Genomic DNA, 15224 nt, shown 5'->3' with positions numbered 1-15224 from the left:
TTCCAGGCAAGTCTGGCCAGATTGTGGTAAGCAGGGAAAGAGGAACATGAGATGAAGCTTTAGAAGCAAGTATTCAGATTCGCAGCATCTATAAGCTATATTAAGCACTTACCTTAATTCATATTTACCACATGTTATTTGCTTATTTTATGTGTGTCCCCAAATAGTTTGTCCATGAGGGCAGGGACCAGTTATTTCTTATTACCATTCTATTCTGAACACCTAATAAGGTACTAGATATATAGTAGACATTCAGTATTTATTTAAATGAATGAACATATAAACAAATGATGTTAACGTGTAATTTAGGGATATCCTAAGAGCACTGGGAGGACAAAGCACTTTAAAGAAGGCATCAGATTTATGTTTCTCCAAGTTATTTTAACTGCTCTGCAGGGAATGGATTAAGGGGGCAGGAGTAGAAGTGGAGGACCAGTTAGGAGGAAGCTACTGCAGTAATATGTATATGTGATGATGATGGTGATAATAATTATAATAGCATTTGTTGAGTGCTTACGATAATAATTATAATAGCATTTGTTGAGTGCTTACAATGTTGAGTGCTTACAATTATAATAGCATTTGTTGAGTGCTTACAATGTTGAGTCATGTATTATCTCATGTAATCTTCACAATAACTCTATGAGATAGATATTATTATTCTGTATTTTGTAGGTATGGTTACTGAGGATTAGAGAAGTTTGATAACTTCTTCAAGGATCAAAAGCCAATAAATGGATAATAGCTTGGACTAGGTAATGTCAATAGAAGAGGATCATTTTAAGATTTATTTTGGAAATAGGATCTCCAGGACTTGGTCACTTGAGGAGTAATAGGGATGCATCTAGAATGTCTCTCAGGATTTTTACTCAAGCATCTGGTGGATGAAAGTGACATTTATTGACCCATGGAAGATAGAGGGGAAGAATATTTGGAGGGAAGAGAGAAAGTAAGACTTTGGACATGTTGGGTTTAAGATGTTTGTGAGTCATCTGAAAGGAGATGTCATAAAGGCAACTACAGGCCTGAAGTTAAAAAAATATGTCCAAAGATTAAGATCCAAATTTTCAATTTCTTGACCTATAAATAGTTACAAGATATAAGAATGGAAGAGATCAACTAGAGAGAGTGTGTAAAGAGAGGAAGGCTTATCACCAAACCACAGAGAAACTACCAACATTTAGAAGTCTGTTAAAGAAGGAGAGCCACCGAGGATAACTGAGAGTTCAGAAGAGATCAGAGGTGTGTAAGAATTTCTTGTCATGATATCCAAGAGAATATGGTTATTTAAGAAACAGAACTGTTTGTTGGATGTTATACAAAGGTCAAATTAGAGGAAGCTTAGAGGAGTCTGTAGAATTAGGCAACCTAGAGCTCACTGATGAACTTAACAAGAGCTATTTCAGGGAAATAGTAGAGAAAGAAGCTAGATGGATGTGGGTTGGAGTAAATAGGATGTCTGGTTAAAGATAGCAGGTTGAACATATTCATTGGTCGTCTACTGTCCCCAAACTGCATTAAATGATAATTATGGGATTTTAAAAGGCAGAAACTCTCAAGGACAAAGAGATGATAAATAATACCAGCAAAATTTTGGAAGATAGCCAGGAGTTGGATGAGTGATAACTGACCTAGCAGATTTGAAAAAGCTAAATCGTAAGGCAGCAACCCTATTTTTCCATGGAGCTCCCCTCAAATTCAGGAATTGGTGGTGTTAATACCTCTGGAAACAGGGGTGGAAAAAAATCATGAAAATGGAGAATCTGGTTAAGAAATATACCTTTCAGATCTCCTCTCTCACTCCGAGCAACTAAGTGCTTGCTACATCACCTCTAGTTGAGGGCAAAACAGAGGGTCTCTGTACTAAGATAAAGAGGATGACGTGGTGTTTTTATTTGCTGAATGTTGAGACAAAAAACCTTCTTCTGCCACTAGGCTCCAAGAATGCTAGCTGCCAGAATTATGCCCTTCAGGCAGGATTTTGGAAAACTCTTCTCTGAGGAACCGCACCAACAAAAAAGACTAATGATATTGACATGAAATATTTTCCAACCAGCTGGCCCTACATGATCACTCTACAGTAAATTCCACAGTAAACCAGCCCCATCCACACCACAAAACTTAGTTTTTGCCAAATTCTTACATTTGAGTGGATAGTCAAGAATCATCAGACATCTGAAGATACTCTTTAATAAGAAACACAAAAGTGAAAACAAACTTAGGGAAAAAAATAACATGGAATAAAGAGAGACTATGGTGACAGAAAAATACTAACATTGTATTTACACATATATTCTTAAAGTAGTAAGAGAAGATTTTGCATCGATGAAACTACAGAAAAATATGATAAAAATTCAAAAACAAACAGTAATTCTTTGAAATTAAAAATACAATAGCAGAAAGAAAATGCAACAGAAAGCTGTGGGTAAATTTTAAGAAAGCTCCCAGTAACAGAGAGCTAGAGGTCCAGTCCAGGAGGTCCAACATCCAAATAGTGGAAGTTCCAAAAAGAAAGAACAGAGAAAATGGAGGGAAGGAATCCAACAATTAATAGTTCAAGAAAATGTCCCAGAACTGCAGGTCATGAGATTCTAGATTGAAAGGATTTACCAAGTACCCAACATAGTACATAGATCCACTTCAAAACACATCGTCATGAAAATTTGAGAATACTGGAAACAAAGAGAAAGCCCTAAATTTAGAATCATAAATGCTTTGGGCTTTTCAACAGCAACACTGAAAGCTAGCAGACATTAACCTAAAATTCTATACCCAGCCAAATTAGCAATCAAACATGTGGATGAAATAAAAGATATTTTCAGACATATAAGATCCTATGTGCTCTTTCTCAGGAAGCTAATGGAGAACGTGTTTTGCTAAAATAAGAGAGCTAACTCAAGAAAGAGGAAGAAGATATGAGATCTAGGTAATACAACAAAAGAAAGAGGTGAAAGGATTTTTCCCAATAGGATGATAAAGGCAGATATCAAAATGACAGACCTGCAACAGGCTGGAGAAAAACCTATCCAAATGGAAGTAGATCAGAATGCCCTGGAAAATATTTCTTCAGGATGAAATTAATAGAATACTATTAAATCTGAATGTATTGAGAGGAGATTTACATAATGGGTCGGGGTGGACAGACAAAAAAGATATATAGAAAAGGAAGAGAAAACATAGTATATCTCAAAGCATTAACTCTCAATGGCATTTATTTAATGCAAAAGCAGGGAAGCAAATCAGGCAGTTTGGCTCCAGATATACTATACTATAGTATTGTACATTTGAATGCTGACAGGAATTATTATAGAAGAAAGGTCGAAATGATGATTTATAAGAGAAGATCACAGGGATGGAGTTCATAAGATGAGATCCAGAGTACATGTACATCATCTGGTTTTATAGGAAGAATATTTCCTTTGTTGTACCAAAAGAGAAGAATAACATGGGTGCAAAGGAAGGTAGCTTTGTAAATTTGGTGATGGAAATATGGAGTTCCTGCCTATTGGCTGCTGTTTTCTTACCAAATTTTTCTAATTTTGTGGCAAATTCGTTTTCTGAAAATAAAGGAAGCAAAAGAGGAGTGGAAAATTTGAGGAAAGAGAGGTCTTGGAAAATGGGAAATCCAGCTTCCTAGAGAAATGTGGTAATTGCCTGGGAGTATACAGTACCCATTTGAGGTTGTTATTCTTGAGTTTATAGTAGTGCCAATCTTCTTTACTTTGAATTTTTTTATTGAAATGTAATTTACAATATTATATTAGTTTCAGGTGTACAGCATAGAATTCAGTATTTTTATAGATTATACTCCATTAAAAGTTATTACAAAATAATGGCTATAATTCCCTGTGCTGTAAAATATATCCTTGTTGCTTATATGTTTTATACATAGTAGTTTGTATCTCTTAATCCCATACCTCTGTCTTGCCCCTCCCCTCCCCTTTCCCTATATATATATATATATATATATACACATACCACTTTTTCTTTATCCATTTGTCTGTTGATGGACAGTAGGGTTGCTTCCACATCTTGGCTATTGTAAATGACTATGAATATATGAACACTGGGGTACATGTATCTTTTCAAATTAGTGTTTTTATTTTTTACAGGTATATACCCAGGAAAGGAATTGCTGGATCATATAGGAGTGCTATTTTTAGTTTTTTGAGGAACCTCTATACTGTTTCCCATAGTGACTACACCAATTTACATTCCCACCAACAATGTACAAGGTTTTCCTTTTCTCCACATCCTTGCCAACATTTGTTATTTGTGATCATTTCAATGATAGCCATTCTGACAGATGTGAGGTGGTATCTCGTTGTTTTGATTTGCATTCCTCTGATAAATTAGTGATGTTGAGCATCTTTTCATGTGGCCACTAGTCACTGTGTCTTCCTTGGAAAAATGTCTATTCAGGTCTTCTGCATATATATATATTTTGTGTGTGGGGGGGGGGGTACACGGGCCTGTCTCACTGTTGTGGCCTCTCCCATTGCGGAGCACACGCTCCGTTCGCGCAGGCTCAGCGGGCGTGGCTCATGGGCCCAGCCGCTCCGCAGCATGTGGGATCTTCCCAGACCGGGGCACGAACCCGTGTCCCCTGCATCGCGAGGTGGACTCTCAACCACTGCGCCACCAGGGAAGCCCTGCATATTTTTTGACTGAGTTGTTTTTATTTTTGATATTGAATTGTATGAGCTGTTTATATATTTTGGATATTAACTCCTTGTCACGCATATCATTTGCAAATACTTTCTCTCACTTCATAGGTTATCTTTTCATTTTGGTGATGGTTTTCTTTGCTGTGCAAAAGCTTTTAAGTTTAAAAGAAACAGATTCAGAGATATGGAAAACAAACTAGTGGTTACCAGCAGGGAGAGAGAAGGGGGGAGGGGCAAGAGGGGGAGGAGATTAAGAGGTACAAACTTTTATGTATAAAATAAATAAGCTACAAGGATATATTATACAGGGAATATAATCAATATTTTATAATAACTATAAGTGGAGTATACCCTTTAAAAATTGTGAATCACTGTGTTGCAACCTGTAACATATAATACTGTACATCACTATACTTCAAGTTTTTAAAAAGCTTTTAAGTTTAATTTGGTCCCATTTGTTTCTTTTTGCTTTTATTTCTTTTGCCTTAGGAGACAAAAATTTTTTAATTACTGAGATTTACGCCAAAGAGTTTTCTTTCTATTTTCTCTTCTAGGAATTCTATGGTTTCAGGTCTTACATTTAGGTCTTTAATCCATTTTAATTTTATTTTTGTTTATAGTATAAGGAAATGTTCTAATCTCATTCTTTTACATGTAGCTGTCCAGTTTTCCCAGCACCATTTATTGCAGAGTCTCTCTTTTCCCCATTGTATACTCTTGCCTCCTTTATTCTAGAATCATTGAGCATATAAGGGTTTGGTTTTGGGCTTTCTATTCCATTCCATTGATCTATGTGTCTATTTTTGTGCCAGTGCTGTACTGTTTTGATTACTATAGCTTTGTATTATAGTTTGAAATACAGGAGTGTGATAACTCTTGCTTTGTTTTTTCTCAAGATTGCTTTGGCTATTTGAGGTCTTTTTGGTTCCACACAAATTTTAGGATTATTTGTTCTAGTTCTGTGAAAAATGCTATGGGTATTTTGATAGGGGTTGCCTTGAATCTGTAGATTACTTTTCACAGTATGGACATTTTAACAATATTAATTCTTCCAATCCACGAGCATATTATATGTTTCCATTTCTTTGTGGCATCTTCAATTTCTTTCATCTTCAATTTCTTTCATCAATGTCTTGTACTTTTCAGATTATAGGTCTTTCACCTCCTTGGTTAAATTTATTCCTAGGTATTTTATTCTTTTTGATGCAGTTGTAAATAGGACTGTTTTCTTAATTTCTTTTTCTGAGAGTCTGCTATTAGAGTATAAAAATGCAACAGATTTCTGTATAATAATTTTGTATCCTACGAGTTTACTGAATTCATTTGTTAATTCTAACAGGTTTTTTTGTGGAGTCTTTAGGGTTTTCTATGTATAGTGTCATGCCACTGGCAAATGGTGACGGTTTTACTTCTTCCCTTCCAATTTGGATTCCTTTTATTTCTTTTTCTTGTCTGATTGCTGTGGCTAGGACTTCCAATAAAATTGGTGAGAGTGGGCATCCTTGTCTTGTTCCTCAATTTGGAAGAAAGGCTGTCAGCTTTTCACTGTGGAGTATGATGTTAGCTGTGGGTTTGTCATAAATGGCCTTGAGATATGTTCCCTCTATACCAACATTGATAAGAGTTTTTATCATTAATGGATGTTGAATTTTGTCAAATGCTTTTTCTGCATCTATTGAGATGATTGTGTGATTTTCATTCTTACTTTTGTTAATGTGGTGAATCACATTGGTTGATTTGTGAATTTTGTCCATCCTTGTGGCCCTGGAATAAATCCCACTTGATCGTAGTGTATGATCCTCTTATATATTGTTGCATTTGGTTTGCAAATATTTTGTTGAGGATTTCAATATCTATATTCATCAGAGATATTGGCCTGTAACTTTCTTTTTTGTAGTGTCTTTGCCTGGTTTTGGTATCAGGGTAATGGTGGCCTCGTAGAATGAATTTGGGAGTGTTCCATTGTCTTCAATTTTTTGGAATAGTTTGAGAAGGATAGGTATGAGCTCTTCTTTATATGTTTGGTAGAATCCCCCTTCTGAAGCCATCCAGTCCTGGACTTTTGTTTGCTGGGAGTTTTATTGGTTATAAATTCAATTTTACTACTAGTAGTCACTCTGCTCAAATTGTCTGTTTCTTCTTGATTCAGTCTTGTCAGGTTACATGTTTCTAGAAATTTGTCCATTTCTTTTAGGTTGTTCAATTTTTTGGTATATAACAATTCATAGTATTCTCTTATGTTTTTTTGTATCTCTGTGGTATCAGTTGTTATTTCTCCTCTTTCACTTCTTATTTTATTTGGGTCTTCTCTCTTTTCTTCTTGGTGAGCCTGGCTAGAGGTTTATCAATTTTATCTTTTCAAAAAAAAACAGGTCTTAGTTTCACTGATTTTTTTCTATTGGTTTGGGGGTCTCTATTTTATTTATTTCTTCTCTGATCTTTATTATTTCCTTCCTTATGTTTACTTTGGGCTTTATTTTTTCTTCTTTTTCTAATTCCTTTAGATGGTAGGTTATTTGTTTATTTGAGATTTTTCTTGTTTCTTGAGGAAGGCTTGTATCACTCTAAGCCTCCCTTTTAGAACTGATTTTGCTGCATCCCATAGATTTTGGAAAGTTGTGTTTCCCTTTTCATTTGTCTTGAAGGATGTTCTGATTCCTCTTTGATATATTTATTGACCCACTGGTTTTTTAAGTAGCATGTTGTTTAGTCTCCACGTGTTTGTGCTTTTCCTATTTTTCTTTCTGTAATTGATTTCTAGTTTTATATATTGTGATCAGAAAAAAAAATGCTTGATATAATTTCTATTCTCTTAAATTTATTGAGACTTGTTTTGTGGCCTAGAATGTGATGCATCCAGGAGAACTTTCCATGTGCACTTGGAAAGAATGTGTATTCTGCTGTTTGTGGATGGAATGTCCTGTAGATATTTACTAAGACCAACTGGTCTACTGTGTCATTTAAGACCACTGTTGCCTTATTGATCTTCTGTCTGGATGATCTGTCCATTGACTTAAGTGGAGTGTTAAGGTCCCCTACTATTACCGTATTACTGTGAAGTACACTTTTTCCCCACAGCTGATCACTGCCCCCACCCTGTTGTGGAGCCACACTGCAGGGCAGTTGGGACCCACATGGATTCTTCGTGTGTATCAGGGTGTAAGCTGTGGTGGACTGGCCACCATCAGAGTTCTGGGTCTCTTCTGAGGCACTGCTTGAGCACACGCCAACAATGGCCACCACCACCCCACCCAGATGACACTCTGGGACCCCATTGCCTCTGTGTCCCACGGCCAAAATTCTTCTCTGGTCACGGCAGCCCTAGATCCAGTGCTGAGCTACAACGTGGAATAAGTGAGACTGGACCATTTACTTGGCTCAGACTGGGGCACACGCAGAGGTGGTCAGGGGAAACCCAGCAGCCACTAGAGGAGTCTTCAATCCAACCTCTCTGCTCTGCCTTGGGGACAAGCCAGGATGCATGCACTCCTCAAGGGCAAAGTTCAGGCTTCCCCCAGCCCTCCTGTTAGTCCCAGTGGTCCTCTGACCAACCAAGGGACTCATCTCCCCTGTGTAGGACCCCAGGAGTGGGGTGCCCAGTCTGTGGCTCAAACCACTTACTCCCCAGTGTGGGTCTCTGCCCGTGTAATCTCCCTTTTCCTCTGAGTCCCCTTCCAGGGGCACAGGTCCCAACCTGATCACTTTTCTTTCCTTCCTATCTGATTTTGTGTGGATCTTTCTTACAGCCTTGTTTGTACAGAAGTCTTTCTGCCAGTTTCCAGTTAGTTTTCAGAGAGAATTGCTCCACATGTACATGTATTTTTGATGTGTTCATGAGGGGAGGTGAGTCCCACATCCTCATACTCTGCCATCTTGATTGATTTGTGGTGTCAGTCTTCTTGTTGTGTGATCAACAAGAGATGTTAGTGATTTGAAGGAATCCAATGATAAAAAAACAAAAGCAAGAGCAGGAAATTCTGACACGTGGAGTAGAAGGTTAAAGTTTACATTTCTGGGTACCTAGACACTAGCAGATAGGAGGGAAATGGTTACAGTCTAATCCACTGTCTGGCTTATAACTGTTACTATAATATAAGTACATATTCCATGGTCCTGTATACTGCTAACAATGAATAAAATAAATATTAATATATTATACTCATAGTATACTTAATGCAAATTCTATGACAAGTGTTCCAAGAAATAACAAGTTTGAGAAGCAAAATATATTCTTGAATTGGCAATTTCAACAAATGACTTTGTGTAGAGCCATGAGGAGCTTGCTGGGAGATCCAAATATTATCCATTTATGTTCCCTAGTATTTTCCAGTACTGAATATTTGCTATAAGCTACAGTTCTTTGTAAATACTATTAAACTTGATATTTCTCATTTATTAAACAATGTTTCAATACAGATATTCATAATAATAAATAAAGAACATAAAGAATGTTAGAAGCATGTTAAGAAAGATAATTGAAATCAGCCAGCCTATTGCCAGATGCGTTTTAAATTATTGCAATGTAAAGTATCGTCAATTGGGGGCTTTCATAATATCTCAGACTCATAGGTATATTCATAACAACAAAAAGTCAAAAACCTCTGAAACAGTCCTGATGAGCCAATGCCTACTACTTTTAAGAGTTATGCACAGTTTAATAGTATGTCAAGGGACAAGATGTGGGGAAAAAACAATAAGCAAAACTGTAGCAGTAGATGGGTTATCTACCGACGCTATCTCCAAAACATGAATTTTTTAGGGCAAGTTTGTTAAATAAAGGACTTCGGTTTCCCAAAAGTTTATCATCAGTTTTGACATTAATATATAACTACTATAATATAATAGAAGAATTATACATAGAAAAATTTGGTGCCCTTCATGAATTCAAATTTTTCAGGGAGAGAAAGAGGACAATTACATCCTAGTGGGTTAAATCTAGAGATATGTTCATTGTGTTAAGAGATTACAGTGAAGCAGTGCCTAACATCCTATTCCAAAATGTGGTGCTTGGGCTGAACCTTGAAGGAAGGCTAAGACTAAGCCAGGAGAACAGGGTGGGAATGGGTCCAAGCAAAGGGTGCAGCCCAGTAGCATGAAAGCATGACAGTTTCAGAAAAATTAGATGTGACTGTAGTAAAGAGTATGGATGAATATGTGGTGGGGAAATGCACGTAGGCCCAGTTTATGAAGGTTTTTTTATGTCTTATAGGGACTTTGAATTTCATCCTGAATGCTATGAAAATACCTCAAAGTATTTTAAGGAGAGGAATGACAATTAAGATGTGCCTCTATAAAATGAAAAATGTGAAACAAGGGACTTCTGTAGTTTCTTCCATCCTTAGTGGTCTGTGATCCTACAAATAGTGAAGTCCTGATCAGAGTAGAGAGGATGAAGAGCTGGAGACAGTTATGAGAGTGATCTCACAGGAGCTATGGGAGGATTGCTGTGAAGTATTGAGTCTGGGTGCTGCAATTAGCTGGCATGGGGATAGAGGAGAGAGGCCAGAGGTAAGACGGGTTCCATTTTGAACATGTTAAGATTTGGCATTCCTTACAAAACCCACTGATGCTACTAGATGATCTCAGCCCTCCGCTCAGACTTTCATTAACACTGGGAAGAAAAGGACTACTGAATCCTCTAAATTTTTATGGTAGGTGGGCCAACACTGCTCTCAGAAAAGAAAAAAGGGAGAAAAAAAGCTACTCCCAGCAACTACTTAATGATTAAGTCATTTCAGAACTTCATCCAAATCCACTTAATTACACCCTTAGTTCCCATCTAATTAGTTTAGGCTTAACACTAATATCAGTTTGGTGAGAACTTGCTGATCTATTTGATCTCTTAATCTGGCCTATCAATTCCACAGTTTATAGCCAAATTATAACCATCCTCGTCTGAATCCTTTCCCAACTGTTCTCTCTTTAAAGCAAGTTCTCACTACTACTTGAACAATAAAACCTTCCATCTCCCCAACAGAAGTACATTCAGAGACCCAGCACAGAGTACCATGCCCTATACCATGAACATAGTGGGGACCCAGCATTTCCTAGGGCTGGTGATAATACATGTTCAAAGTAACTTCATTTTTCCTTTGGAGAGGAAAAGGAGAAGAAAAGCACAGCTAGGATGTGACTGTAATGTGAATGAATAAGTATCATGAATGGTTAGAGTGGAGGTCCACTGTATTTTGCAGAGAGTCCAACTTTATAAGGGGCCCAAAGAGGAAAGATTGACCAATGACTGTTTGTGGTATATTTTGGTTTTAAGGTGGTGTGTGTGTGTTTGTGTGTAGGGGAAGTGAGTTGCCTCAATGGGGAAGTGGTACTGAGAAAGGAAATAAACTAGTCAAGAAGATGACTGCACCACAACAGCATGCAAGGATGGAGAAGGAGTGAGGACACAGATGAGTCAGGTGGGCTGGACTGTAATTAGATTCCACAGTCAGGTCATCAAATAGGAATTCATATACAAAGAGCAACAACACACACTGCTCCTCAAATGATGATCTACATCAACCAGGGAGCCTTAGTCTCTCAGGTTTCTGACTTGGGAAATCCTCTCTTTCCCCTGGTCCAGACCTCCTTCTCAATTCTCTTGGAACCTTAGAGACTTGGTATTTCTTTCTTTCTCTTTTTTTTTTTAGTAAATTTATTTATTTATTTTTGGCTGCGTTGGGTCTTCACTGCTGTGTGCGGGCTTTCTCTAGTTGCGGCGAGTGGGGGCTACTCTTTGCTGTGGTGCACAGGCTTCTCATTGCGGTGGCTTCTCTTGAAGCGGATCATGGGCTCTAGGCACACAAGCTTCAGTAGTTGTGGCTCGCAGACTCTAGAGAGCAGGCTCAATAGTTGTGGCGTGCAGGCTTAGATGCTCCAGGGCATGTGGGATCTTCCCGGACGAGGGCTCGAACCCGTGTCCCCTGCACTGGCAGGTGGATTCTTAACCACTGCGCCACCAGGGAAGTCCCGAGACTTGGTATTTCTCCAAGCCAAAAATAAAGAAAGCAAAGCAAAACGAAGAAAGATTCCAAGGAAAACATTTAAAGATATGGAGAATGAAAAACACCAAATTCGGAATAGTGATTTATTTCAGCTGGGGGTGTATGTCTGTTTTGAGGAGGCAGGAAGGAGTGGGGAGCAAAGTTTGTTAGCAGCTTGAACTGTAATGTTAATGTTCTGTTTCTTGAACTGGGTATTAGGTCCAGTGGTGTTTTTATGCCAGAATATCTGAAATATTTTGTAATTTTCAAAAAGAGATGTTAAAAAAAGGAAAGAGGGGCTTCCCTGGTGGCCCAGTGGTTGAGAGTCTGCCTGTCGATGCAGGGGATGCAGGTTCATGCCCTGGTCCGGGAAGATCCCACATGCCGCGGAGCGGCTGGGCCTGTGAGCCATGGCCGCTGAGCCTGAGCATCCGGAGCCTGTGCTCCGCAACGGGAGAGGCCACAACAGTGAGAGGCCCACGTACCACAAAAAAAAAAAAAAAAAAAAAAAAAAAAAAACAGGAAAGAGTAACAGAAAGATCATTTTGTCTATGTCCCTACTACTACCTGGGAAAAGATAGGGGCCCTTCCTAATTATTCTACTTTTATTATAAACTGAAAAACTGTTCACAAACAAGACTGTGTCTCCTCTCATCTTTGAGGTTAATGCTCACAAGTCAATTCGTTTTTTTAGGAAATGTTCAAATCACACACCTATGAAGCTTGATCAACTTCAGTGACTCCATCCATGGGTGTAACTCTAGTTGCATTGAACTTCTGATTTGTAACTTCCTGTTTTGTTAGTATTATGACATCATACATGTTTAAATGGCACATCAGGAAGAGAGGTCATCCTCCTTAAATGTTCACTCAGTTCTGTTATTCACATGCCGCTGATAGGGTGCTGAGTTATTCCAGGCTTCCTCAAACCTCCTTTCTACTCACTAGTCCTGCCCTACCTCTTCTGTACCTAAGCCCCAGGGTCACTGCACTTCTGCAATGATCACTTTGCAGAGACCACACAGAGAAAAGATGAAAGCCATGTGTCATCTTGTTATAAAAGACATGAATAGGGCTTCCCTGGTGGCGCAGTTGTTAAGAGTCCGCCTGCCGATGCAGGGGCCACGGGTTCATGCCCCAGTCCAGGAAGATCCCACATGCCGCGGAGCGGCTGGGCCCGTGAGCCATGGCCGCTGAGCCTGTGCGTCTGGAGCCTGTGCTCTGCAACGGGAGAGGCCACAACAATGAGAGGCCCGCATACCACAAAAAAAAAAAAAAAAAAGACATGAATAGCTACAAGACAGAAATGAGACAAGAAAGGATAAATCTAGTTATTAGAATTAGACCTGCACATTATCTGTGTATTCCATGTTTCCTACTTGGGATTTTTCTCCAAAATAGAGGCTGATTGGCATCATACTGATAGATGGCAAGCTTGATGTCATACTGCCTGAGTTGAAATCCCTGCTCTGCCACATCCTAGCTACATAATCTTGAGCAAGTTATTTAACCTCTTTGTAAAATTTGTATATTAATAGTGCCTGCATTCTGAAGTTCAGATAAAGAGTAAATGAAATGATGCATGAAAATGCTTAGCACAGCACAATTCCCAGTGCATAGCAAGAGCTTAATAAATGTTAGCAATTACTATGTGCATTGATTTTAATTTTTCTTTCTGCCCTTTGGTATTGAGGATAAAATATATCCAGGAAAAACCAGCTTCCAAGCAAAAGGCACATCTGGGGAAAGTGGCTTCCATTCCTGGAGGAAGATTCCTTTCTGAGAGCATTGGGTTCTTCCATCTACTCTCTTCTCCTTACTCTCTTCTGGTTGTTTTAACTACAGGTGCCAGAAATCGGCCACTGGAAGGAGATAGGAGTTGCTAAACTGGTTGGTAGCTTCTTTTGTTTTTATTTCTTAATATTCATTTCTACCTTCCATGCACAGCTAAAAGGGACCAGATACTCAAATGACAGCGTGCATGGTCCCTCCCTCAAGGCTGTCCAGTCACTTTTTCCATCAGAACAGGGACCTCTTGGGGGAGAAAATGATTTTATTTCCCCCAGAAGTAAATGAGGCCAAGAAGGTCGTTGGCAAACTGTAGGGCAATGGTGTCTCAGTGCCAGCATCTCTTGCCTTAGACGCCTTCTTCTGTGGTCCTGAGTGGAGTTGCTAGGATTATGAGCCGCTAGGAAAAAGCTTGAGGATGACAGTGACTCCGAAAAGCTAAAAAAGCGAGTAGCAAAACTGGCCACAAAGGATTTTAACTTGCAGAACTCAGGGGAATACTTCGAGAGGAAGAAGGCAGTTATAGAAAGAAAATCAAGTTTCAAACAGACACACGGAAAAGCATACTGCCTAGTGGACTGTGTTTCTTTATAACAATATATATTTTTTTAATAACATGCCGACTCTCCTTTCGTCCAGTCTCAGCCCAAACCAGTCCCCCTCCTTCCAGCCCTCCTCTATTATTAAAGGCTCTTTATTGGCTCTCAACGAGGAAGGGAGGGCAAGAGACGATTGGCTAAGGGAGAGCAGCACCGCCCTGCGCCATCCCCTCCCACGCCCTCCCTGGATAAACAGCTGGAATGAGAAGTAGGGAGGGAGGGCTGGGATTGGCTGAGTGTCAGTTGCCAGGGTGGGGTAAGGCAGCACGGATGAAGGTTTTACCTGTCTAGGTAAGTCAGGGAGAGGTCAAAAGAAGAAAACAGTAGGAAGCAGGGGAAGCAGTCTCTGTCTCCGCCTCTGCCCTTTGAAATATAAGGGTATTCCTTTCCTCTCTTCAGCCCCCCGCCCAGTGAAGGTGAGTTAATTCCTAACCAACTAACTATTGCTTATTCTGCAGCAAGAGGTGGGGGCTTCATGGGAAGTCAGAGCTACAGAGTTGCGGGGAGCCCTTTATACCCCAGGTGGGGGTCTTTCCTCTCTGTTCCTCAACTCCCTGTGTCCAGTACGGGATCAGAGTGAGTTGGTAGCTTCTTGAGATTGGAGTGTTTTAGTGGAGACCCAGGCTGAGACACATTTTTTTTTTTCATCTGCCTGTTTAGGTTGGATGAGCATATTGTGCTGACAACAAGAAAACAGATTTGTTTTAGAAATTTCCATCTGTGAACAACTGAAGTTGCACTGTGATTTTGGAAGAGAATTGTTAGAGGAGATCAAAATGGAAAATAGCTTGGGGAAGAAAAGTGCTTTGGTTTTCCATTCTAACAGGCAAATTTCTCATGGCTTTATGAACTCCATGTCTATTGTTATTTAAATGAAGGGTGCAGTGTGTGTGTGTGTGTGTTCAGTAATGGTAGTGTGATAATGGAGCTCTTTGTGGATGGGTGTGTAAGGTGTGAGCTGTGCTATGTTTTTGTAAGGGTGTGTGAGATTTGGTTACATTGGGAAAATGCCAGCTCAGGCTACCAGCTCATCTTTGGAAAACCCAAGGATACTCTAGTTGCAAAGTCAAGCCTATTTGAGTTCAGCTTCATTAAATTTCTGACTTTGCCTGACACAGGGACTGGCAAACAGGAAGCTACTCAACTGTGCCGGGGCCTCACCTACATTAATATTTCACGGTAGCATGTTGAGT

The sequence above is a fragment of the Lipotes vexillifer genome, unplaced genomic scaffold, assembly GCF_000442215.2.
Source record: "Lipotes vexillifer unplaced genomic scaffold, Lipotes_vexillifer_v1.1 scaffold1122, whole genome shotgun sequence".
Lineage (NCBI taxonomy): Eukaryota > Metazoa > Chordata > Mammalia > Artiodactyla > Lipotidae > Lipotes > Lipotes vexillifer.
Note: the sequence above shows the minus strand (reverse complement) of the source record.